The sequence below is a fragment of the Onthophagus taurus genome, chromosome 1 (genome assembly GCF_036711975.1).
Source record: "Onthophagus taurus isolate NC chromosome 1, IU_Otau_3.0, whole genome shotgun sequence".
Classification (NCBI taxonomy): domain Eukaryota; kingdom Metazoa; phylum Arthropoda; class Insecta; order Coleoptera; family Scarabaeidae; genus Onthophagus; species Onthophagus taurus.
The window spans coordinates 12,772,368-12,799,282 of NC_091966.1; the positions used below are offsets into that span (position 1 = coordinate 12,772,368).

Here is a 26,915-nt window from a genome sequence, read left to right on the forward strand (position 1 = left end):
CATTAATATCATCTTATAACATATTAATAAATAATTATCTTAAGTCAATCTTTTCTTTATTTATTTCTTTTTTAAGGAATTACGAAGAAAACGTTTTTAACTATTTTAAAATTGAGTTTTTCAAAATACGTAAAGTACTTAAATTAGAGTTAATTTGTAACTTGTAAGGAAGACTGCAACATTCATCCAATTCGGTTACACGCGAAATATTTAATTCAAACTAACATCGTGAATTAATGTAACCTTATCTTCATAAATTAAGGGTTAGATTTTGTCGTGCCCTCATCATAATGTAAACTAGTTAAACAACAAGCCATCTTCAGAAGTCTCATGATTTTTAATGGAACAATCAATACGTTATTTCTAATAGTTTACATAACACGGTATCTCTCCTAAATTTACATCTGCAGTAAGTTAAATTAAATATTGTTTGTTATTTTAAAATATTCTAAAAACTGTTATTGTTCTATAAAATATTATAGGCGTTGATGAAATAGATTTAGGAAGATAATAGAAGAAAGTAGGAGAAAGATAAGAAGGAGAGTAGTAATAGAAGTTAGGGACTGGCCAGAAAATGGTGACTGGAAGGACAGTATAAAGGCAAGAGAAAACCTGGAAGGCTGGAAGGACTCTAGTCTATACAAGAAACATACGAAACAGAGGTTGCAAAACAAGGAGACTGGGCAAAGTGAAAGGAGATTTGAATGATACTAATAGTAGAAAAATGAAATTTAACCCAGAAGAAGACTGTTCAAAGAGGATAGAGGTTGGAAAGAGACTGATAATAAAAAAAAGAAATTTAATACATACTGGAATCGTAGGAAAGATATTGGAAAAGGTTGCTAATAGAAGATATATATTTCGAACAAAAACTGATAAGACAAGAATGAGACACTCTCAAAAGAAGGAGTATTGGGAAGAGACTAAGGGTTCGATCGCATTTAGAAAAAAAGGAAGAAGGCTAGAAAGAGATTTGTGATAGAAGATAAACATCTATGGTAGTCTCGAAAGAGAAGTAAATTTAGAAGAAAACGACTTGACAGGGAAGAGGAGAGCTAGAAAAACACTAGCTATAGAAGGAATGAAGTAATAAATAGGTAATGAATAAATATGACTGGTAACAGAAGAAAAGACTGGACGATTACAGAAGACTGTAGAAAGGAAAGAGATCAAAATGAGACTGCAAAGGCCAGCACGGGAGTATAGAGAAGCCTAGAGAGAAACTTCTGGTAGAAGAAAGTTATTAAACAGAAATTAGAAAAACAAGACCTAGACTGATAACCAAAGAAAGATATTAAAAACTGGGTAGCAACGGAAGAAACCAGAAGAAGAGCACAAGAGTAGGAACGGGAGAAGACAAAAAAAGAAAAAAGCTGGAAAGAGACTGATGATAGAGAAAAAGATATTGAGCAGAGGTTGGAAAGGAAAGAAGAAGATTAACTACGAAGAAAGAATGGAGTGGGGTACAAATGGAAGATTGAAAATGGAAGAAAGAGATTAAACAGCGATTAAAGAAAGAAAGAGACTGGGTAGAAAGGAGAGAGGCTGAAAGAAAAGTATAAAGGTAAGAACCGTAGTGATAGAAAAAAGACATTGAAGTATATACAAAAAGCTAGGTTTTGTGTCACATTGCAGAGGTGTTAGTGAGTGAAGCCGTAAGAATACTACTGATCCATTATAAATCGCTAGTTTTGATCTTTTTTGTCTTTTGCATTTTCATCCATGACATCTATTTTCTATTCAATTATGCAGTGTAAACAACTTTGCATTTCCGTTTTAAATCCAGTTCAGGTCGAACAGAAATGTATTGTCCATCTTGTCTAATCAATAATCGCAACATATTATAACATTTATGTCTTTAAGAATTATACATGCCTCATTGTCAGTTATACTTGACGACAATAGGAATAACATGATGTCAGGAGTTCGTGTTATTCGAATATCTATCTATACTCAATGTGGATTTTAAGATATATTTTCTATGTGAATCATTTTTTGCGGTTTATTCGAAACTTGTTTTGAACTTTTAAATGTCTTATTAGAAATCTTTGCTTTAGGTAATATAATGTCACATCATTTTTTCAGGTTCTAGCAGGAACTGTTTTCTTTGTAGTAGAGCAGATCGTACTATTTACTTGAAAACTAAATTTAAGAAAGTTCTAGTAATATACTAGTAGTACTGTTTTTCAATAGATACCTACATTTTTCTAACATTGAACTAACTCTTTCGCATTACTTCATCGGGTAATGTGTTTTCTCGATATTTTCCTTCAACTATAAATTCCTTTTGGATACAAATTTATTCAGCACTTTGCTACTAAAATCTTTTCCTCTATCATATACCAATCATAATAGAATTGCACATTGATGGAATTACACCAAAACTTCTCTGCATTTGTAAATTAGTTTAGTTGCTCAAGTTCCTCTTCCAAGTTTCAAGTTGTCATACGATGTTCTAATTAAAGTTCGTTTTAAATTGTTTTAATTTAACTAAATTACACACTTTAACACGCCTTTTTTCAATGCTTCTAGGTACAAAGTCTGGATTTATATATATACAAATAATATACAATAAAGTATATTTATTATACTTAGTTAATAGTGTTTAACATGATTTTTATTGATTTATTTTTGTATTGGTTCAAGAAAAAGAAACAGTTGTGATGTAGTTTAGTGAAATAAAACGGTTGATCTGAGTGATATATTTATTTGAATTTTTTTGTATAGAAACAGTAAATCAGTGTGATCGTTTTTTTTTTTGCATTTTGGACTTGTTAGTGTGTCAAAAATGTTCGAAATATTAAAATACAATATTGAAAATTTCACGGGCATATTTACATTAAACAAAGCTTTTCAGCGATAGAAAGCTTTTCCTTTAGCTAACTTCAGGAGCAGCAAGAAAGCTTTCGTTTCTGATCCTCTGTATTGATTATAATGCAACACGACTATAACGAGTTTCACTCTTTGGCAATTTAAAGTAATTGCAACAATCGGCGTAAAAGCGTCATCTTTACAGAGATCAATATTCTTCTTTTCATACTACGGTAAGTCAAAATCTCACAATGGTGGAAATCTTAGCAACTTAACTTTAATTGCCATAAATTCATGGTTGACTTTTTGATGTATAAATCCAGCAAATTATGTCCTAAATCTTTCAAACAATGAAATAATCGATTTCTAATCATAACCCTAGGCATTTGTGTTTTGATTAGTCGAGACGACTTAGCATATCATTAGTAGTTTCAATTGATACAATTGCCTAGAGTGGTTGTTAACCTTAAATCTTGATATACCATTTTGAACATGTAATTAAGTAATAAATTTACGTAGATTTTTACAAATCTTGATCGATTTATGTAGCGGTAGTTCAAATAGTTATTTATTAAAAATGTCGATCGTTTCGTTTCAACATTACTAAGATAGACAGTAGAACCATGATAGAAAAGCGAACGGTTCGTGTTGATATATTGCGGTAACGTTTCCTTTTCCAGGTATGACGTATGGGTAGCATTTACTCGGATACGGTAGTTATTAATTGCCGGGGTACGTTATTAATTGCCCGCTTTAATGTTTAGAAAACTATTAAGCCCTGGGGCATTTTTCAAGTGCGGCCCTTTCGGTTTCTTCCTCTGCAACCTACAACCGTCGACAACCACGAAAACGGATTATTTCGTTAGTGCACGGTATCAATCTTTCGCATGAGAACACAAAGTGTGCACAGGACAGCTTCGTTCACTCTGAAACGCGACGACAACTGTGTTCGCGTGATGTTTTAAATCTCTTACGTTGTTGTTGTCTCAAAAGCTCTTTTTTGTGCTACATTGTATAACCTTAATTGCCCAGTAAACCCGAGAGGCTGTGAGCTCGTTGTTCCGGCAATTACAGTAAACGTAAGTTCGTTCGTCTTTCTTTCTTCGGACACAACGTGTGGTAAAAAAACGATAAAATGGTCTTTAAACATAAAAAAGAGATTTTCATTCTTAAACTTTTTTGTTAGTGGGTCTCGTCATTTAGAACTAACTTACAGAAAGATAATTGTTAGGTTTTATAACCATTCTTACGTAATAATTAATAGTGTCAGACCGTAATACCAGCAAGCAATGGTAAGCAATTAAAACTAACTCAATTCAATGTTTAAAGCTGCGAGTTATTTTGCAACGGTTCTAAACGGACTTAATTAAAACAATAAATTTCTAACGGCGATGATTTTTATTCGTTCGAACACCAACAAACGCAGTTGCAACACTCTTAGGTCGTAATCAACGGTTTGTACAAGGCAGCAAGGTAATAATTTAAGTTATAGTCACGATTTTTGTGTTTTTATATTAATATTAGGTTATTATACCATATTAAGTAAAATTTTGCAAACAACCTCGATTGTTCTACATTTTTTATAAATTTTAATAGCTGCACCTTAATGTGACTTTCCCACACGAAAGTAATTAGTAGCACCTCGTAACCTTAGCTCTTTATTGTAGAGACGAACGACCTCGTCGTTTAAAATATTCGTTGTTTGAGTATCGGTTTTCATTTGAGATTCCCTTCGACGTCAACGTGGTCGGGTTTAGTGGGTGGTTAAGGTTTGTACAACGTGGCGGTCACTTATTAGCCCGACGGGTAAATGATACGTACCAGCACTGGATTGTCAGTCTTTCTCCCCGTCCTACTATACACTATTCAAAATAGGGGCGGGTACACTCTTTATTTGTTTAGGACGTTTGCATGGGCAGACCCTAGTGGAGTACAAATAAACGCACCACCGATGTATGCGAGCAATGATGAAAGGGAAACCTTGTATGTTAAGCAAAGGGCTTCCCTTAGCGTTAGACGTACGTTATACAACCGCAAAACAGGCAATTAAACCGGGATCTTTGGGTTAAATACTCAACACATTGTTACATTAAATTTAATGAAATTCTTTACTGAACAGAAATAAATGCAAACAAAATTAACATTTTACAAGTACAAACTCTTGTTTGAAGTGTAAATTGGGATCTTATATTTACCGGACAGCATGATGCCAAAAGCGAAATTTCAAAAGTAATTAGCTGTTTATCTTATTGAAACATCTTCACGAAATTTACGACTCACTACAAAAACGGAATACCTCGAGCCCATTCGCGGTATTTACCATAACTCTCCCGCAAGATTAGATGGTAGATTTATAACCGACGAACGTGCACGGCAAATGTAGTGTTGACCTGGCTTACGCGGTGTTTGGCGAGAACTTAAGCAGCAATCGATTATATTGCTTTCTGTGTTTTATTGCTGACCGGGTTCTATTCAAGAGCAATAATGCATTCACAGGTTTGTACATTTATACACAAATGTACTTGTACGCATTTAAGAAATTAATTTTGTTATTACTTTGACAAACCCACCTAATGCAGGAAGATATACTATTTTTTAATACTTTCGTCGTTCTCTAATTATTATCAAAACGTAGCTGGCTCTTATTGCCAACACAACTCTCTCGACTTTGTGATATACTAATATAAAGCTACCGAGAGATCAAAAAAGCCGGTCCGCTAAAAACTACTTTCCCAAACGCTTGATACCAATACTTACTGTCCTCGTCACAGCCTCCTCCCATCTCTACTTGTTTTTAATTTTCATCGTTCTTATTGGTCGACGAGGTGATATCGATTTTTAGTTTCAATGGTTTCGATCAGCTGAGCTCAGAGTCGTGTTCTTGGTTTTGGCGTTTGGTGATTCAATATTTCATTATGAATTTATTGCGGTTTTATTTAATACATATTATCTGTCTTTATTAAGATAAAAATTAGATTGTGATTTTTCTCTAAGGTAAATAATTATTTTATTTTAAATCGGTTTGGTATAAATTTCGTTGATTTATTTTTAGGTTAAATCATGCCGTTCACCTTAGAAGAAGACAAGTTTCAAAGTTTCTTCTCCAATCTTATCTTCGAAATGGAGTAAAAGATCAAAATGGGGTATGAAAATATTCAACAAGTCTTTGTGTAGAGGAATTTAGGGAGACATGCCTGGAAAATATAGTGAATTACCTTATGTCATGACATTAGGAAAATTGTCAAAGTGGTTTGTTACAAGAATTCATTGAATAATTACATGATGATGAATTGGAAGAAGGATTTTTTCAACATGACAATGCAACTGCACGAACAAATAAAAGATTCCTTCATGAATTTTATGATGATTGAGTAATCGGTAGAGGATGTTGGCCACCTCACTCACCCGATCTAACCCCACTAAATTTCTTTTTATTCGGTAATTTCAAAAATTCTGTCTACAAAAACCGTTTACAGACCATAGAAGAATTGGAAGATGCAATACGACACAATGTTCAACAAATAACTGCAGAGCAACTTTATGTTTAGAAAAGAAAATAACTGCAGAGAATCACTTTATGTTTAGAAAAGAATGGTCAGCATTTAGAACTTCTAAACCTTTATTTTTATAATAAAATAAAAGATCTTTTTTTGATTTATGAAATAAATTAATTACAAAAGAATAGTTTCAAGAGTTTTCTTTTTATTAATTAATCCTTTTTAATTATTTCCATCATAATTTAAATTTACATCCACCAATTTAACTCCAGAGAGAATTTATTTCGAATTTTGTTTAACGAGAGTAACATTTGTAATTTTGTGCGTGCGAGTTTTTAAGGTTATGTTTACTAAACTAAAAGTTTCCACCCATTTCCCCACCACTATTAAAACAAGTGGAAGGAGGGTGTGACCGCTGTGACGAGGGCAGTAAGTATTGGCATGAAGCGCTTGGGAAAGTAGTTTTTAGCGGACCGGCTTTCTTGATCGCATTGTATCTTTACATCAGCAATTTTGTCAAACGTCGCGCGTCGTTATGTTTGATGAAACATCAAGTTTCAAGAGTCAACTGAAATAGACTTTTCAAAGTAAACTGTTCCATCGAAATAGGTGTTTGGTTTACTTCCTAAACTATACACTTCTTCTTTCTAATACGGATATTCATATTGTTAGGTTATTGCCTGTACATTGGCAACACGTCCTCTCAGGAAGGTGAGATCCAACAAAACTCGCCATCATTTTGGGTGATTTTTTTCCTACTAGGTTATTTATTTTTGTGTTTTCAACGAGTCTATCGCCCTCCATTCTTTACACAATTACTTAAAACAACGTTTGCTTGAACGGCGAAATAATTTTTTTTCTTAGCACTCAAACGAACTGAATAGGAAATATTGAATTGATTGAGTTGTATTGGGCTAACAAACTTTCGAGGGTTGCAAGAAATTTTACCTTCTGTTAGTAAATCAGAAGTAAATCAGAAGTATGAAAAATTGATGGCAAAATCTGCCTTTCTTGTGCCATTTGATAAATTATTACGTAGAACATTCAGTGCACTCTAACATTTGGAGTGCGCATTGGTAACACCAATCCCTAAAACCCCTAATTATAGTACTTCATTAGTATATATCGTTGTCATCATCTTAACAATTAAGACATCTTACCAACTTGTTTATAATTTTTAATAGCTTTATAATCGCATTATTTCGATAATAATTTTAATTCTTTTGAATTTTTTAATGCTTTAGAAACAAATTCATCCTGATACTCTATCTTTGAGATCCATTCATTTGAAGTAGAGTTACCTATCTACAGGGAAGCAGATAGTAACGGTTAACGGTAATCGATGTAGTATTGCTGTGTAATAACTTACGTTATTCTTGAATTTTACGAAAGATATATAATAAAGATCTCTTTAGGTAATTAACGTTTGTATTTACATTACTCGAATAACGTGTTCACAGTTTCGTATCGTCTTCTCCTATTACATTCATTTACACTCTACTTATACTAAACTTCATGCTAACGTTGCAACAACTAACCTTCTTATGTTTCATAACAACCTTATTAATTGACCTTCTCACTCCTAACCTACTTATATTAGTAACATTTATACCCACTTAGTCATACCTTATAGCTGTCATCATATCCGGTGTTCAGCAGAGCTCAATTCTAAGAATTTTTCCATATCATACCACTTTAGTTAAGTTTACTATTACTTTGTCATTGTATACCTTATACATAATTGCAACAACCACAACGGTCATGTTGTTTTTTAGGAAAACCGTTTTTTTTATTTGTAGAAGGTTTATTTGAGTTAGTTGTTAAGAATAAAATATTGAAAGTATCATTTAATTATTGTAGAGAGATGTAGAAGTGAACATACACAATTTTTAATGTGGCTTTAATTTGATGAGGAGGCTTGACTTTTAAGTGTTGTTCGTTATTCATTAGATGTGCCTAGGTATAGGAGTTGGTCTCTGTGCTTGTGGAGAGGCCACTTGTCCCGGAAATAAGACAAACCTCTTAGGAAATATCCTTGGTTGGCTAGGAGATAAAAGTTGCTTTTGTGGACAAACATATCGCAGTGCTTGAATCATTAGTCTATGTTGGGAATTTTGTAACATTGTATTTTGTTGGTTTCAAATATTGAACGAAATATTTGTTTGTGAATTATGTCTTTTCTACCTATTTCAGCTTTCTATGTCAGTAAATGGCAGAAGTTTCTATGTCTTCTGGCAGTTTTGTTTTCACTTGCATTCCTAAACAGTTATCTAATATTTACTACCTTGATCTTCAAATTAATGTCAGGAAGTTGTAAGTTACTGTTTTGGACATAGTTCGTAAATAGTGGACAAATTAGTGGTAATAGACTCACTTTTGGAGACAATATTTAGAACTTTGTGAATTCTCTCTGATTTATCACTTTTGTCTTCATAGAGTCTACATCGATAAAATCGAAAGCTCCAAAATTCTTGTCTACGGCTTATTTGTAGTATCCATGGAATCAGCCGGATTGCTGAATATGATACGACGTAGAAATATTTACTTCTTGTGTGTTATTGTGGTCTATCCGAGATTTCTCCCGTTCTTCCTGTTGGTCCCCTTTGGAAAGAGGCAGACGTCAGTGCATTGGGTAGTCTCATGTCGGCATACTACGACAATGCACTGAAGATGCCAGCACAGTTAATAATTTTAATACAATCCGTGAAACAGTACGCATTACCATTTACTTCTTGTGTTTATACCATAATATTTTCTTCTTCACAACTCCATTTTACCTGTATAATAAAGCTAGGGTCCGCGCGGATACTCATAATGTTGATGTTTACCTAACACATAAAATACAATTGTACAATTAGATACATAAGTCCTTAAAGAGTGTTGGACCGGTTTTCTTAATAGGTTTAAGGTTTGTTTGACTTTTGAATTTTAGTATTTCAGTTTTTTGAGGTTTCTTGAGTAATTAAAATTGATTCAAAATAAGGTTGTGCTGTACAAAGGAAGAAACAAAATTACGGTACAATTTTTTTTAGTTTTTTAGCAGTCGATCTATTTTATAAACGCCATTCTATATTTCTGTTGTATAATCTGAATATGAATAATACGTTTATAGTTTTTCTTAGCTGGTTACATGGTTTATTAAATAAACTTTATTCGTGCATTTTACATTTATATTTATATATTATATATAATATTCAAGAAGAGAATGTTATAGAATCGGTAGTTAATTATAATTGCGTATCTTCGTTCTAATTGCGTAGGGTGGAGTACTATTTTTTGTGAAGATGTGATAACACAACTACACTGATTAGTGTACTACTATTTATAATTGTAAATAACTATAGGGGAAAAACTGCGACAGCTTTCTTCATAAATTTTATAACTTCCAACATATGTCAAGACGAGACGACATATGTGTGATTATGCGACACTCCAAGCTACTAAACGTTTTTGCAACACTCCATCTTGTAAAACGTTCAGTAACGGTAAGAATGCAGAAGAGTTATATGAAGCCACCTGCAGGTGTGAAAGTAGATCTGTATTAAGGTAAGGTTCCGTAAATCTTTGTAAGTATATTGAAACCAGCTTTTGTTACAATGTTAAAATTTGAAATTGTGATTTTGAATGTACACAGAAATTTCTGATTTTTCCTCTATCTTCTTATTATAAACATTTTACTGAGGTTTGTTAGTTCACATATTCTTGTGGTAGATTTTCTTGTATAAATAAATTTCTTAAAACCTTGTCATGTACTGATTGACTATACCGTAGCCACTTTACGAAAAGAATCTCTTTGCAAAGAATATCTTCTGCAAATACAAGTTTCTCATCACAAACATTACTTTGAGATTTTGCTTAATTGGTTTATTGGGACGTGGTTTCACAAAATTTGTAATTGTCTGTGCGTATTGCAAACGTTTTTGTTAACAGTCCTAGTTTAAATACTGTTTGAAATGACGTAATTACGTAGCTCATCGTAAAAGTTCCTCGTTTGAATGTTCAGAACGAGGCCGTTTAATATGTTTTACATCATTTACTGGATCATCTCCCACTTCTTCAAGGACACATTGCAGAGTTAATTCCGTTCAAAATAAGACGTAGCATACTGTAACATTATTTTCACTTCCTCAACTGTGTTGCCATGATCGGCAAATCGTCAACATTCCTAAAAATTGTTGGCTTAATGATACCACTCTCTATTCCAACAAAACTAAATTGTATAGTACAGGATCCAAAGTATCGTCTGCTTAACTCCTTTAATATTGAATGGGGACAAGGTGAACGACTCGACAACCAGCATGTTGACCGTACCATCAATATACTAGGCCCTGATCAAACAAAAAACCTGTGTAAATGATCTAAAAATGAAATTTAAAAAACCGGTCTTAAATACCTTTCTCGAGTCTATGATCAAGGTTGTGCATAAACCAACACTGGTTTCAATGGATTGACAACTTAGCCTGGTGTATGCAAACTGTACAGGCGTAGATGATACGTCACCAACTGTTGAGAAAGACTGGGTTACACATTTAGTAACAGAACCGTATGGTTCTATCAGAAAATATCAGGCAAACTAGGCCAAATAGAAGGATGATGTTTTAGAGAAGAATGACGTGCTGATGAAACTCAGAATATCTATATATCATAATATAGACGACAGTAAGTATGTATTAACAGATAGTATTATAGTTTGTTACATGGTAACTATTGATTATCACAACGGTAATGGCCCCAGGATTAATTTGATAAAAGACAATTATTCTTATAATTTTACTTCTTTTACATAATTGTTAAAATATTTGATACAATTTTAAATGATTTTTCTTTTGTGATTAATCGTACATTAACCATTTAGTACCTTACCCATTGCAGTTAAGTTTTGATTTGACGTTCTGCCCGAATACACATCTACAGATTTACTGCCGCCTGTAAAGTACTTGCAATTCTCGCTGGCTTTAACTACTTGACACGATCGTTACGTGAACTCGCACTCAGGTAATTGTAAACTGTTCCATGTAACGTGCGTGCTGACACGTGTTAGCCGAGTGCGTACCTTAACGCTTTATGGCTCGCGATTGGTTTTAGGTGCAGCTACAATTATAAAGAGTAGTAAAGGCGGTATTGTAACATGGTCGCGACGAGATTCGTCGTCGATGCTCGTAAAACCGATCCCTTTGCTCGGTTTTATACACTCCGTACCATAACTGAATGTAAATAAACCCATTTCTATATATGTTTTGTCCGTATCGACTTACTTATACGTTATAACAATAGGATTGAACTGTAAAGGTTAAGAAATGATTTACATTATACATTGTGGTTATGAATATTTATTTAATATTGAAAATGGAATTGATAAGATTTGACTAAGTTAATTATTTTCAAGATTAAATCAAAGTTATAATTGGAATGTTTTTAGTGTGCGATATAAATCGCGAGTAGGCAGATGTTGCCGCGTTCCATAGTTGCATCAATAAAGAGTTGGTAACAAGTTTAGCGACCCCTCGGGTAAAATCCAGTACAGTTATTTGATTTAAACTGAAACGAACTGAGAACGTTTCAGAACGTGCCGGGGGCATTTTTAATCTAGACCTCGCACACTGCACCCGGAACGAAATACCACAGGACCACGATGGGAAAATCTGTCACTTTACGCCTCTTTTCTCTTAGACGCATTAGAAATACCAACCCTCTCACATTTCATTTAAAATCAACACAGACAGCTATTGTATTTTCATCTTTTCATCGCAGTCTCATCCATATAATATCACAAAAGAGCTAAACCAAATGCTTCAACTCTATATAAACAAAGCCATTTGCGGAGCTATATATAACTATTTGGGACGTTCGCGACAATTAAATCTAATGTCACGTTCGGGGAGATTTATAATTATGAAAGTGTAAGTGGGGTTGTGTCTGGGGCGGCGACTAGACGCTCTGAATTATGTCTTCTGGTATCGCCAGTCCGTGAAATGGTTACTATTCAAGTACGGGAACATAAATTTGTCGATTCCAACTGTAAATACCGTATTTTAGATGCCTCAAAGAGCTACGTTAATGGACGTTGACATGAGACTTCGGCCTACAGCGAAGAAGTAATTTTTAGACAACCATACGTTTTGTTCGGAAAATGATGTTGTCATGTATAAATCCTACCAGGTGGTAATCATTGTCAATGTCTTTTATTGTTTACTAAAAATATCTAAAATAATTTATTAATAATTTTATTTATGAACAAAAATGATAAAAATTGGTTTAAACAAAAATTGAATTAACAAGTAATTTTTAATTCTAAAAGCAATAAAGTATTGAACCTAAACGTAATCGTAGATATCGGTTTCTTCCATTAAAGTAATGGCATAAAATATGCTCTTTGTGTTTTTATTATCCGTTCAATGCCTAAAAGGGACATTTACTTGATAAATGACATTAAAGTCTTAGTACATGTGAGGCGAAATTATGACTTCTTAATAATTTGAATTATTCACGGAAATTCATTGATCTTATACTTTTTATACAACAGATTTTTTGCTTTTCCAACTCGCATCACAAACAATACAAGCAAACAAATAGGTTGTATTTAACAATAACTCTATACACACAAACGAGACTTTAATAATGTAAATCGAGACTTGAACTCCTTTATTACAGATTATGATAATATGATAAAAGGGGCGATAATTATTTGTATTGAATATTCACACAATGGTCTTTATTGTTAAGTTTCCGAATTGATGAAAGTGTGAGATCAAAGGTAATAAGGCCCAAAATTAAAAAATCAATAACCTTTGAGGACTTAAAATCCGATGAGTATACATTCGTGTTTTCCAAAATTTTTGAGAAGTGTATAGAACATACAACTTTGAATGTCTATTGTAAGAAGTTTTTGAAAAACGAAAAGCGAACTTTCGCAATGGTCCAAGATTGGTGAAACTTTCTGGCCTATGCAGACGGTCTGGCTGTGGTAATAAAAGATATGAACGAAATCATAGTAAATGACAAGGCTGAGTACTGCATACAAAGAATATGTGAAACCATGATATTGAGCCTCTAATGACGACAGAAATAAGAGTAGAACAACAAACAAGAGCTCACAGTCGGTAAAACACCCGAAAGCAAGCAGTACCATTTTTTTTAGATAATCACGATCAGCTCTCGGCGGTATCTGTGATTCTCCTCATATCTTCACATTTTCTTTGTTCATTATACATGTTTTTCTATAATTATAATAATAATGGTTTATTCATCATCAGGTGTATACAAAAACAATTACAAGTACAAGAAGAAAATACTTAAAATAAATATCTACGATGATCAAACTTATGATGAGGTTCAAAAGAGAAAAACAGAAGTTAATTACTGAAGCAATTAAAAAAGAATCAAAAGAAGTTACACAAATCGTACAAGTAAAGTTTCCTCGAAATTTCCAATAAACATGTCCGAAAGGGTTCTCCCAGAAACCATAGTTAGAAAAAAAAAAAACAAAGCATAAATGGGGTTAAGAACACTGCTGCCCAAACAAAAAAACAGCATAGCGCCTTTTGAAAATGGTTAAAGACGCGCACTCAACCAATACACACCAAGGAGGAAGTTTGTTTATTACTTTGCATATCTTCTATGAAAAACATCTTTTAAAACTTGCGGTTGGTGGATATTGGTGGATATAATCTACCCCTAAATCTAACATTGACCGAGCGCACGTCCGCACGAAGACGTACCTTTTTGACAGATACGGAGGTAGTGATCTTCTTCTCTGCATGTTTTACTATTTCAAAGTGGTCAACTTACAGTTTACGTGATCTCTGCGTTTTAAACCAAATATCAGTCTAATACAATTATTCTGTACCTTTTGAATTTTATTCTTTAATATGTATGACAAAAGCGGTGCATACAGGGCATCACCGTAGTTAAATATGGATAGAACTAAGCTTTCACATAGAATGAATTTTTGATTTACGATTCACAAAAACTCTATTGTTATAGATAATTCTTAAACTGCTATAAGCTTTCTGAATGCACTTGTTCACAATGACCAAATTTTTAACTGATTTCTGAATTGGCAAGACTTCATTGTTCACTATAATGCGTAGTTCTTTTAAGACTATCTGTTTTTGATTCTTTGGGCCAAATACAATCACATTCGATTTCGTTTGATTAAGTTTAAGTCTATGGAGATTAAGAATAACATTTGTTAAACCTCCTTATAATGACCAAAACAAAATGGGTATTGATATATCTAGCATAATATCAATAAATAAGATATCTGAATAGTTCAAGTGTCTTGCTCTTTTAGCTATTGTATTTTCAGGCAACAACTATTTATTTTTATCAGCCATAAAAAAGTGTGGTCAAGGTTGTTTTCAAGCGAGAGGTTACAATCGAGACCTGTAACAATTTTACAGGAGCAAAATATTAATTTGTTCGATAACTAATAAGCAAGCAATTTTTGGAAAAATATCGTTAATTAGATTTATTTTTTTCTAGAAAGCTATTATAAGCTTATTTAATTTAAAATTAAGAATTGATTTCATAGAAAATTAAAGCTGTTTATTTCTTGTTTAAGAAAATGTTTTTAACCTCGGTTTTAAAGTATGACTATTATAGCAGGTTAAAAAGATTAGTTCTAGAAATTGAAAATACTTATAAGGAAAATTTCTACCGACCACAATTTTACGGTGTTAACTGCACATTACGAGTTAACACATGGCGTGACTAACAACAAACTTAATGGAGAAATACGAATTTTATGTTCACGTTTTAAAGAGGTAATCGTTGCTTTATAGTTATTAATTAAAAAACATTAATTAATACTTTCCGCGCATGGTGTATAGTTTCGCGCGGTGGCAACGACTTGGAAAGAAATGTTGCCGTAAACACCTGTCCAGAAGTCATCATCCGGACTTTACCGATACTCACAATTAAGATGCTATACACATTGTTCTCCATATACGGTAGCCAATCGTTGTATCTCGGCCGCATCTCATCTTGAGCTTCGACTAGCGTACAAAGACTGATCTAAAGACAGCGTTTGTGTCGACACAAAGCCCAAACTGAAAATAATTAACCGGCGAGATATGGAAGGAGATCGCCGCCATTCTCATTATAGAAACAATGGCACGATTTTAATAAAGAAACGAATGGGGTCCGAACGCGCAGTTCAATTTATTCCGATGACCTTGCACATTAACCGTGATACGTGCTCTGTTCAGACGGTCACGTGATTGAGCTTGATAAATATGTTAGCCATTGATGTCTACCCTCAAACGGAAAGTACCTATTTGGAGATTTGTATCGTTCTTATCGTATCGTATTAGTAACACCGTTACGCACTTAAAAACATTTTATCCATTTAGAAATGTCTTAAAACTAGACCCGCTAACCTTAAATTATACAATTAGATTACTTCATGGTGATAAATCAAGATACTATCATTAAATCTTTCCGAAAAAATAAGTTGTTAGATTTTTTTTCACTTTTCAGTTACAAAGGCGAAAATAAAAAATTACGCTGGAGATCGGTCTCGACGTTAATTAGAATCAGCAGATTACTACGAGGTGTTTGAAGTCGCACGTTCGGCGAAAGGCTACTGACCACAACGAAAAGAGGAACATGTGCATCCAATTCCTGCTCGTCGGCAGGATGACAGGATGCTGAATAGCAGGAGCAGACGAATCGATCGAGTCACGAGATTACACGTCCAGGAAAACGCGTATCCCGTTTCCCATTCATTTCTGCTCTACTCGAACGCAAGTCCCCTATAAATCATTACAAGATGTGTCGAGCACGATACAACTGGGTTTAATTTGTTACATGACGCACTATTCCTGTATAAACACGCCCACAGCTTCCTCAAGCTATTTTCTCGTCCATATCTCAACTATAACTTCACTTACTCAAACATAAAAGGTAATAATTAAAACGAATCGGACAAATATACGGTGTTGGTAAAGTGTTGAAATTTGCAACCGTACATGATTCAGCCGTTTGTAATCTACCACACAAGTGGGTTCTATATAAACCACGACACGTGCAAGGGTTTCGGCGGTCTAAAAACATGGAAATTCAATTTCCTAATCTGCGACCCGTTTTGCGCTCCCCAAGTTTTAAACAAAGTAACATCGACGACGGCGCCAACAACCTACGACGTCGTATTCGAAAATTACGTCCGAGATTAGTCAATCCCTAATCCCTTCGGAGTGTGATTTTATGTAGCTCACGCACTATTGCCCCATAATAAAACGGCTGAGGGCGTTTGCCATGTGTGGCGGTTGGCCTTAAAATAACAGTCCCCATCGTGTACGAAGAGAGGTGTTATTTCCAAGTTTGCATTTCAATAGCAGTTGGCTGCAGCTTTACTTCATCACTCCTTATTCACTTGAATACAATTGAACTAGGGGGGCGATTCGTTGGAAACAAGTTCATGGAAGTGCTCATTTATTACCATTACGCGATAATCCAGAAAACATTATAATTTTGCTTTTAACATGTTGAGTAAAAGACACATTTTTTTAACCTATCATTATAGATTGAATGACCGAATAGTTCCTTGGCGCACCACAACGTTCCTGAATCATGATAATTGATTCCGAGGGCACTGTCGAGGCGTCCAGTTACCGGATTAAGTTGTAACTCGATTCTTCCTGATGCGAATGGACGTTTTCAAAACGATTCGACGCAGCCACAGACGTGTTGTGAAACCGTTCTAGACGATCCTTCGGGCGGTATAATCCGGGTCTTTGTATTATAAGGAGGCAGTTTTGTAATCGAATATATGTACGTTTCCGCGCTCTCGTGGTAACGTCGCCACACGTTGATTGAACGTTTTGTGATTGATATTGGTAAGAGAGACGCCTTAAAGTCGACAATACGGCATTGTTCGTGTAACGGTTTGGTTTTGATACTTCGAGTGGGTAGAGAAGAGAGACTGTGTTTGGAAATGTAACAATTTTGTATAGATGAACTCGTTATTGAATTCAAAACGTTATGGAACTATCATGAATAATTTAAGAGATTTGTGAATCTTGGTTTGAAAATAAGTAGTTCAATTTTTCACATAGTCGAATGATGTAAGATGTAGACCAAACCTCATTAAGAAAACGAAATGATACGATCAACAACAGGACACAGTAGTACTCAAGTTCTCAAATTCCAATTTCAAGCTATTGTGCTGGTCGGTATAATTTTTCAAAACATGAAACACTTCATCCTATAAGGTACATATGAAGTGGAATGGCGGTAACCCTACCGAATTCCCATTCAAAATTAACTCGCTATTAATTTGTGTCAAGTAACTGAAAAGGAACACTTGTTAGACCTCGTATTTCACCCGTTAACTAACTAGTTGACGGTCGGAACGTTTTGTGTTCTCCTTTCGTTGTCGGACTCTCAAACGGAATCGTTATTTAGTTAGTTACTTTCGTGTCCGGTCCCGGCTTGCGGTCATAGTTGTTGGTTGACGCTTTATAAATTATTACCGGAGCAGCTGTTTACGAAATGACGCTTTCTATTTTGGCCCCTGCGTTGTTCGTATTATTTTGGGGTTTATTGTTTTCTATGTTATACTCTTTCACACTATCAGCCTCGCTATTAACTTAGTGTCATTAACATTGTTTTTTAATAGTGAACACCTGTACGTTATTTATATAGCTAATAATACTAAATCGACAATAAAATAGAATTTGATGCAAAGTCACGTTTAGAATTTAATAATTACCGCTGTGTTATGTTGACATTATTTAAGTTGTGGTACTTTATATCTTGTAATAACAATACTTATAAAGGTTCAAACAAGCTTAGTAACGTTTCTATTTTGAGATCTTTTGTACAGTCATCTCAAAAATTCATGTTTATATCTTCGCTGAAGTCAATTATCAAAAGAACGTATCAGACGACATTGTCAACCGACAGTATATGTATTGTGCCTTCAAAAAGGGATAAAATCCTGGGAATTGTGAGCCCTAATTCCACTCTTCCTGTACTTGGAACGAACTTGTATCATTTATCCGACGCAAGGGCTATTACTGAAATGAAACTTATATTGAATTGTAAACTTTACCGTGTTCAAAGCGAACTAGCAAGAAAACAAAACGGAAAGCGGCGTATAGCTGTAGGGCTTTAGGGTCCGGTGCGGCCGGATTGCGCGCGCCATCTACGCCGCTGGTCGAAAGTTCGTAGCGGGTACTTCAATTTTCTAAGTAACAAATGTCGCAGTGCAAACAACTTTTGAGGACGACTTTTATCTGCATTTATTGTGCAATACGGACCCAATTCTATTTCGCTGTATGGGTTGTTTACTTTTCAAGAGAACGCTTTTCGCGGAAAAGGTTTTGTGTATTTTTGTAATCTGATTTTGTGTGTCTAAAATTCAGTGTAATGGTGTGATGGACATATTTTTATAATACATATTTTGTTAAATAACTTATGATTCATTTTTTACATTTGAAAAACTGCAGGTAAATTTTCAGAGTTAGAATTATCAATTCGAGGCTTATAAAATCGGTAAAAAATTGACAATGTATACTCTAGTAATTATAAACTAACTAGTAATTATAAACCCAATTACTATTCGCTAATTGCCACGCATGGTGTAGAGTGGGAGATTCGTTCATCGAGTTCAGTATTATCTTCCACGTTTGGATGAGCTCCATAACAGAGGGGATCTGATAAGAATGGCATTATTCTTATGGCAATAAATTTCTATAAGGTAAACTGTCGATGAAAAGTTGATAATACATCAGTGAAGCTGTGCTTTAAAATTTTGCAATTAGTCATCGATTACAGATTATAAGCTGCCCACTGGTGAAATATCTTTTATAAGTTTTCCTTGAATATAAAGTCCACCTATTAAGTAAATTAGATATAAATCAGAAAATTCTTTTGATCAGTCCTTAAGCTTCGCACGTGTTATAAATAAAAATATCATATTCAATTAAAATTGTCAGAAAACTTATTATAGGAATACATTAAGAAGGCAAATCTGTTCGAAACATAACCAAATGTGTAAAAGGATGGTATTCCCTGTTTCTGTATCGAAAACGCTATCAAAAGATTCTTCCACTGCTCACTAATAAAGAAAGAATTGTTACAAACAAAATTTTAACAAAATTAAATAATATTGCAACAAAAATTGCGATTGAAGTTAAATGTGAATATGGAAAAGAATATTAACGCGACAAACTCAACGAACATCAGCTTTTACCACCCTTTTGGTTCGGGTTGAAACAAGGATACTCATCAAGCCATCAACTCCAGAGATTACCCGACTTAATGGAGAATGGTTTTGAAAATAAAACAGAACGGCTCTGCTGCTCGAAATCACGCAGACTTTTAATAGAACATGGTTAGATAGACTACAATACAAATATTTCAGAATACCTCAAGTTAGTCCTTTTATCATTCCTGACCTTCTTTACCAAAATTCGCGATCACATTTCCTGGAAATCACCAATTAGAGCAAGTATATTGAGTAATTAATATTTACATGACATCGCTCAAGTTATAAACAATGATATATTTATGTTAGCTGACGACACAGTTTTATTTTTAAAAGATTACTAATGGCGGTCATAAAACAATTGTAAACAAATGCAGATAAGATTAATATATGGTTAAACCTATGGAACTTAAAAGCAAATGAACAAACATGTGGAGCAAAAATATTTACTAAAAATAAAAACCCTCTACAACCGGTAAAATATTTGCCAACTAATTGGATGGAAAAATGAATATGAAGCGCTAAAGTATCTTGGAGCACTAAATCAAGGCTATGGAAGGCTAGCAGAACTATATAGTCTCATAAATAAATTCGCGCTTAAAGTTGAGTGTACTATACTGATACACACCTCACTAATTAGTCCAATGAAACGCATATGAAATTTGAAGTAGCACTACAAAATCTAATCATAAATGTGGTACGTAAGAAATAAACAGCTCCAGAGAACTAGAGAATGTCAATACAATTGAAGAATACATGGTATCTAGAACGAAAAAATTCTATGAAAAACTAAACGTAAATTCCACCGGTCCACCAAGCAACGTAATAAAGCCATCATACAGAGTGATAAATTCCCGAGAATGCAGCTTAGCATTGGTGCCAAAGCTGTCAAAAGGAGAATTAGTACTAAAACTGTTCAGAAAGCTTCTTCAAGCGATATCTGGAGATTATTAGAAAAACATACTCTGCCCTCGTTGATATGGGATCAATATACAACTTTATAATGTGTGAAATTACGGCCGACTCTTGGCGATAATCGACTATGGCAAATATTTGTTATCACGCTGACATTTTTGCATTTAAGTATCGAACACGCGGAAAAGTTTTTTTTATTGTTCTATGACCGAGTAACTTCATCATACTTAAACAGGCTTGGTTTATTCAAGACGACATTTATACTAGGTGATCAAAGAAGTTATGTCCATTTTAGGAAGAGATTTAAAAGTACCATGTTCGACGATAGTGAAACATTCGACATCAACATCCCATAAAGCATGTCCATTCGGATATCTCCGCTAAGGCAAGTACCATTGTGCACCTGCATGACACCAGATTCTGTAGTAATAATTAAATAAACAGGTAGAATATCTTCACCAAGTTTTCGAAATCCTGTAGCGTCACAACCTACAATTGTTTCTCGAGAACATAATGTATAGTTCTATATACTTCATGCATCGATGATAGAAGGCATAGGTATGTACCTTCATGCCAAAGACGAGAGTGTTTAAGTCGAAAACTCATGTCGCAGAATTTACCAAAATTTGGCTCAGCATCGCTGTTACCACTGTTGAATTTGTAATGTATTTTGATAACATATCGTCGGCTTAGTAAAAAAACCACGTAACTCCGTTTCGGAAAATTTTACAGGAGACAGAAAAAACTGGATTTTTTTTAATTTGACAGTCGTATTAAGTGCTTTTTATTTTAAGCATTTGAGTGGAAACTTGTATTTCAATATACGCGCAGTTTTCGGAATTGGTAGATTTAATAATTTGTTGCATAATTACATCAAAATCTTATTTTTGGTAAAAATTGGAGTTACGTGGTTTTCTTACTAAGCCGACGATATATAACATGTATGAATGATGATGTAACTGCAAAACTTGCTTTACATACAACTCAAACAGCTGATCGGTAGTGTAGTTACTGATTCTCAATCCTGAAAAGAAGAGATTTCTATTGAAATATATGCCTTACTAAGACTATTATCGAAAATTGATAACTAATAATAGTGAATACCTTTCTTTTGCACAATCTTCTTCGTCTTCACCTTTTTTTAAATTTATTTAGTTTCATGTTCATTTAACTCCCATACTTCATGGCAAGTTTTTTTGTCAACGAGTTTATAAAATTATAACTTAAGCATTGCCCCTTCAATAACAGTTTTCAAATCAGCTTTATGAGTGCGTCTAAAAACTAACCTAATCTGCATTCTTTCTTTCTACTGTGTATTAGAAAGGGGCACTAAATTTCACTATAGATATTAAAGTAATAAAAATCCGCCAAAAGCTATTCAAACCGCAACAATAACATGTGATGCAACAACACGCAATGTTACTCTTGTAGCACCATCTCTCGCATTACGAAGTCAAAATTCAAATTTGTATCGTTGCTTCCAACAGTACTGTTTTCACACAACAATAATATGATAAAATATGTTCTCTTGAATTAGTTTAGAGGAAAACATCACCAAATTTAAATGTTAAAATCTTTGTATATTTATTAATGATTAAGTTGATTTAGCTCAACTTAAACTTCAATACAGTTCAGTGTACGTGGAATTATGATGAAACGACAAGATTATGTTAAAAATTAAAGCGATAACAAAATACACCGTCTGTTTAATTGATTTTATGAAGTGATATGAGAGTCATTAAAAATTCAAATATAATTATTAAACTACATCTACTCGTGATGTAGTAGATTTAGAGGTACAAAAAAATAGAAATATAAAAGTGATAGAAAAAAATTTTTATGATGTAATCTACTTGTTGAGATGGCATACAAAACAATTGTTAAGAAAATTAAGCTCACGTAGTGTGATTGATTTCCTCGGCTAGCATAGCTACTTCGTTAACAAGCCCAACAATGGTCGACAAAGAAAGAGGTCGTTACCGAAGAAAACGAATCGTGTAATCGTTAAATTAGTACGAAGAAACAAACAACTTGGTAAAAAACCTTTTACCAGCTGAACAAAACTCGATTTAGCTCAACGGGATCGATTTATTTACATCAAAACGCCAACTCGCGGCACAGATGTCGAACTTAAAAAGCGGTAAATCAAATGTACCCGTCGAAAGTTCGGGTAATTCGTTTGAATAAAACAATGACAGGTCATAAATAATAGAAATAGAAACAGAGCCGGCTCCATTAATACCCGTGGCGATCGTGAAGTCGTCCTCCCGTCCGAGAAAGCTTGGAACTCTTGAAAGCTCAAACGTCGTCTTATGAGATGATGCTCAACGCATGTGGTCCTAAAAAAGGTGTAGGTAATCGTTCCCCATGGGCCATAATTATCTTTAAACGCTATAAAAACACCTCCGAAATTATATGGTAATTAAGTTCCATTCCGTTGGGCATAGATAATGGTAGACGTCGACGAGCGGAATGGACATTGATTGTAGAGGAGGAGGAAACATGTGAGAAAAAGGTGCAACGGCAACCGACGACGCCCGAGTATGGCACCTACGTATACCAAGCATGGGCACATTTGCATACGGGACATGATAAATTAGTATAAACCGTCACTTTTACATTCATCATCTTGATTCATATCACCGAGTGCATTATGGCTGTCTGGTTGGGTACCGAAGCTTCGAGGTCGAGGTAGCTCGCAAATAACGTACGTGCTGACGTGCCATTAAGACGAACAAGAGATGAAAAATTGATCTTTAAAGGATGGACTTCGCGGTGGTTTTGTTTCCCTCGTTCTTCATGGTGAGAACGGGATCAAGTCTACGAAAGACACATTTTTAACCACGGATAACAGCGGTATTACCATAATACGCCTGGTTCTTACCTTAAGAAATATGGTGACAACTCAAGAGAACTTCAACCTTACCATTTGTATTATAGTATGTCACAGGCGATTACACGCTTATTGTAAAGATCTACCTTTACAATATTTGCTTTACGTTTTTGGATATTCATAACAACATCTGTGTCGAACCGTGAACGTAACATTTGCATTATGCCGTAACCGTTTGTGTTCTCCAAACAACACTTTCAACACGCTTTAATATCGAACGTATTATTGCAAAATGAAAGCTCCTTCGCGGCATATGCATGTATATGGGAACCAGAAAATATTTATATAAAGAACTCGTTTCCTTCCAGAGCTCACCACTCACATTAATGCGTAATATTTAGGGTTGCACAAGAACGGCAACCAATACACTCCCAAAAGCCGATTGTTTCACCGTAACCATATTAGCAGCACAATATGGCATTCGAATTCGCCCGACTCGATACCGTTGTACGCGTACAGGAGATATATGGCCATATGACCGACCATTATTCAACATGTCAACTTATATGGTCAATAGGAAATTGGAATCGATGAGAAGTTTTATGCCGACAAAAGCAGTCGACATATTATTACGCACTTTGGTTACTTTATAACTGGCAATAATGTCAATTTAACTAGTTTCAATAAATCAATTTAAAATATCATGAACTTTTTCAGTAATTGAATATTAATTAATAAATAATTAATAATAATTATCATAGATTTTGACTTAGTATACCTGGTGTATGCACTTGCAATCAACTTAGGTTACGCTTGTTTTAGAGAAAGTGTTTTGAGTATTGTAATAAAATTTTGAAAAGAAGCAGCAAGACATAAACTACATAAAAATATTGTCAGGCAGTATACGAGCGGGCAATCTGCGAAATTAAATTCAGGTCTTGGCGCGAATACCGACACGTGCGCAAATTTTCCATCTCGGCGAATACCGCCCTGGGGAAAATCCTCCTTTACAACCCTTTGTTAGTCGGCACGGACCCGCGCACTGAATTTAGATTAATACGCCGAACACCTGACAGAAAATCCATATGCGAACGTGTGTATTCGCGGTACATAAAATTTGGGTCAGTGTGAACATCCAAGCGAAATCGGACGTGTCGCAAAGTTGTGTCACCACCAGTTCTTGGAATTAAATTCATGAATAAACATTACGACACGGTAATTTGTTGGAAATCGTAACGCGGCTTCGCTTTATTTGCTGCGAAACATTATGCGACATGACGGGTGAATATAAATTATAAGATTTCCATGAAAATAGAATAAACAGGACATACATATTAAAATCGAATACTATAATATTTAATAATACTATAATATTTTTTAATTTGAATTCAGGAATATATTGAAAAGTCCTTATATATCGTGTTAGGTTTACTTTAACAAATTACCAGATTCCTTCACCTTAGGTTAGTTGTGTTGTTAACTACAGAACCACTCGGTCAGAAGTCAAGATAAATGAAAGCCATTCATCAATGTAATGAGCTACATTACGCGATAATTATTTTGTAGGCAATTACTGGCACAAGCCGCAAATGAACTCGTTTGTATTACCATAACCAACTTGAGATTAACTATATATTTTTAACTCCTTAATCTTTCAATCTTTCAATACACGCGCGCAGACTATCAGTCTGTAGATTCTAGAAACTTTCTAGTTCTAGATCTAGTGTTAGTTCTAGATTTAATTGTTATTCAGCACATATTTTTATTGAATTAAAAAGAGAAGTAACACTAGACCTAGAACTACAAACAATCGGGTTTAGCCCTTTTAAGAGACGCAAAGTTAAACTCTAATGTTTCTAGTTTTAGGTCTAGTGTTAGTTTTGGTGGTAGTGTTAGTACTAGTATTAATTGTTATTCAGCGGTAGATTGTTGAATATATTTATTGAAGTAAAACTAGAACTAACACTCAATCTAGAACTAGAAACATTTAGGTTTAGCCGTCTTAACCCTTTGTGTCCCAAGAAGTCAAAAATTTTGAAATTTTGTGACAGAATTAAAACGCCACTTAATAAAGGCCTTTGGGATCAATTTTAGCAAAATATAACAATCCCCCCCATTCCAGAAGGGTAATGGTACTTGAGAGTACCGTCAGGTATTAAAATATATTTAGTGATGTTGCAGTATACAATAATTTTTATTGTTAATATAAAAATAATACATTTTTTATTACGGTAGAAAATAAGTAACACTTGCTTTAGCTACATAACATTATGATATTCAGAAAAACAGTTGTTTTTTTCATTACAACATAAATAAACATTGCACGCAGTACATTTTGAATGTGGTCTGGACTGAATAACTTTGGCAGAGCAATTTTCACACCTTCCTCTTTCTTTTCCAAAAGTAATCCAGTGCGAACCACTTTTCTCAAGTCTTATGTCGGTTGTCGATAACAGAATACGATACTTTCGTGGAGTAATAAATTTGTATATTTATTTATCAGACCTGCAGCTGCACAACGACGAAAATCTAATAGCGTCATCCTTTCCTCTTCACATTCAGAATATATGACAAAAGAATTGACGAAGCATATACCTGTAAAACCAAAGAAAAGCCTGTGTCACCACTTCTTGAAACGGATACACTTGTCGAAGTTGATCGGCATGATCTACCGAACCCATGTTTTTATTGTAATCATCAACGACTGAAGGACAGCACACATAAATTTTCGTTCCATTATTTTGCTTTCTTTTTACAGTGGTCTCTTCTGTTCCATGAAAATTAGTGCAAAATTTCATGCAGTTGCAAATGGAAGGACAGCATTTGTAATAACTTATATCGAAATTTGAGATCCGATAATCATAATTTCCTCTTTCATTCGTTTATCATCTACCAAATTTTTTGGTGCACCTTTTTTGTGAGACCTTATTATTCCACAAGCTAAGGTTTTCTCAATTTTCCTCAGTTTTTCCAAAAGACAGATACTTGTAAAAAACTTATCGAATCAATTATTCTACTTCTATTCCACTCATCTTCAGTAAGTTGAAAGACAATTCTTTCACCTAATCCATAAACTTGAAATTTCAGGAGATTTTTCATAATATACATCAAATTTCTTTATGTACCTTTTCTTATCTGCTAATCACCAGAGCTTATAACCTCTTTTTATGGGCTTCATGAGATTGAATTGTTTCATACTTGATCTCCATTTGAAGATTATCAGGGATTCATCCACAGCCAACTGCTTAGTGTCATGATAATAACTGGAAAACTGACGGTTAAATGTTTCAAAATACGGACGGATCTTATAGTTTATCCGTATTCGTTATTCTAGGAATGATGCATATATGAAAAAATCTCCTGAAACCTGTTACGGGTCATTGTTCGTACGACAAGTGGTACACCCAAGTTTTCAGCATTACTTCAGAAGAGTTTATAGCTTGGCAAACTGTGATAACTCATTAAGAAATTTATTTGAAGGAAAGACAGCAACTCTTTTTCTTTCAAGTTTAACGTTTTATTGCTTTGGGTGGCGTACAACTTCGAAAGGTAATATCTTTCACACAGTTACCCATCAGTGTTAGAAAATATACTGTAGGGTTATTGCAAGTTGCAAAAGTATCACGAATTATTCACTCTGCATAAT

General features: G+C 34.2%; 1 long non-coding RNA gene across 1 annotated transcript in view; it reads right to left on the reverse strand.

Annotated features, from left to right (window-relative positions):
* Nucleotides 1-15,317, reverse strand: part of LOC111413818 (uncharacterized) — a 65,490-nt gene extending 50,173 nt beyond the window's left edge. Inside the window, exon 1 of the long non-coding RNA XR_002706213.2 lies at nucleotides 15,225-15,317. This is a non-coding gene — a long non-coding RNA (uncharacterized lncRNA). The remainder of the gene's footprint in view (nucleotides 1-15,224) is intronic.
* Between the last annotated feature and the right edge of the window lie 11,598 nt (nucleotides 15,318-26,915).